We start from the raw sequence: 1,991 nt of genomic DNA on the forward strand, positions 1-1,991 counted from the left end.
GTGAGGATTTTGTTGTTTCACTTTCTGGTCTCTTGTATTTAATGTGGGTTTACTTTGTGATTTATTATTTCATTGAGGGTACACTGTCCTTCTGTTATCAATGTGGGCACTTCCGTTGGTAGTTATCATATATAATTAAATGGTTTATATTTTTGGTTGCTCCGCGGGGGGGACATTGGTCGGGAGGGGGGTGTTATCGGCTTGGTGAGTGTAATTCAACTGTATGCTTTCAGCTTCTAACGTATTAGGGTGGGCGTGTGTTAAGGAGACATTCGTTCATACCACAGAATATTATGGTTTGCTGTGTACATTTTATCCTAGAGTTTAAAGAAAACAGAAAGGCCTGCACACTGATTAGAAGGGGAAATGCATATTTGATGCGACGTGAGGGCGTGTCTCTGACAAACTATAATAAGGCTATAAAAAGTTTGGTCTTGAGATATTTGATTCCCTTATGATGCGACTGAGATTGATGATGATCGATGCGCTGAAGTGCATGTTGATGTATTTTCTCTGTGAATAAGATTTTCTGAGTTGTTTTATTTTTTAAGCTTGTTTTATCTGGGAATAAGTTCCAGTATTGCCGTTATCGTCAGACGAGTGTCATGTGATCCATGACTACGCAGTGATTTAAGCCGACACGTTTCTAAATACCGATATTCTTTCTTATTTTGTTAAACAGTTTGTCTATTTTTATTTTGAAATTTAAGGTGAATCACTGTATGACTATTGTGTCATTTTTATGCCTGTATGTAAGTTGTTCTGTCTGATGTGATGTTTGATGTTCATTCTTCCTGAAATGTCCTTTGTTTAAACTTCCAGTCATTGGTCATGGGGGGTGTAAGTGGAAAGAAGGTTGTTTTTTAATGTTTTTCTTGCAAACTGTTCTATTTAATATACCTGGTTGCGAAAGAAGTTAAATTCTTCCGTGGGGGGAATAATGTGGTATCTGAACAGTGTGCAAGTCAAAACATATTAAGAAATGATACTATATTAATCTAAACTAGATGGAACTGTGAAATGTTACCTTGCTAAAGTCAGAAGAGTAATCATGAGTGTGTGTGACTGGTGAATGCCTGGTGAATGTGTGAATGTGCTAATTCTAACGCAGCAACAGCTGTCAATCTAACAGCTGAGCCTGTGTACCTATGTTTGCGTTGCTCTTATCTTTAGTACATACCTAATATGGCTATTTAGAATGGCATCTTTGGTAAATGGTCTACTATAAGAACTGTGTGAGATGGGTGTTTGGGATGATGCTTGTGCCCAGAGGGGCTGCAGGAGAGGCTCTCTGCCCTGGATTCTATGATGCTGTACTTGAATGAATGCTGAATAAATGAACGTGGAACTGGGAAACCCTGACGTCTGTCTCTTCTCCTCCACTTCTTATAACAACTACAAGCCTGCTAACCTGCAGTTTATGCCTCATCATATACGACAGATGCATAGCAAGTGTCACCATCACCTCTACCACATTTCAAGACAATTATTGTACCTATGACTCCATTGTATAAACAAATTGAGTGCCGGAGATCTACGGTTTTGCAAATACACCAGTCGAGTGCCATAACCGTAGATCTACGTGTGTTTTTTTTTTTTACCACATGGGGCGCTCTAACGCAACTTAGGAATGATCCGCGGACACTGTAAAATGGAATGGGCGGATGTGAATCCAGTCCAATTAGCGTACCTCCCGTCCTCTCCAATGATCTGGAGAAAAAGGTCCCCATCTCCATATCTTTTTACAGTGGTGAAAACGAGCCATTTTCGACGCACGACCACTCTGCAATGGCGGATTGCGTTAGAAATGTTACTGGTCAAGTCGATAGTCGGGACCCTCGACCATCGCGCACGCACCCTTTGTTTACATCTGCGTCCTCGTCGTGGCGTCTACAGCTCTAAACAGATCAGCGTACACGGTAAGAAGCGCTGGCAGTGGATGTACCCTGTTTTAAAAAACTTCTGCCACTAAATGTGTTAATAGGAAGTAA

Source organism: Gymnoscopelus braueri (assembly GCF_963280865.1).
Source record: "Gymnoscopelus braueri genome assembly, chromosome: 11".
In the NCBI taxonomy this organism is placed as follows: domain Eukaryota; kingdom Metazoa; phylum Chordata; class Actinopteri; order Myctophiformes; family Myctophidae; genus Gymnoscopelus; species Gymnoscopelus braueri.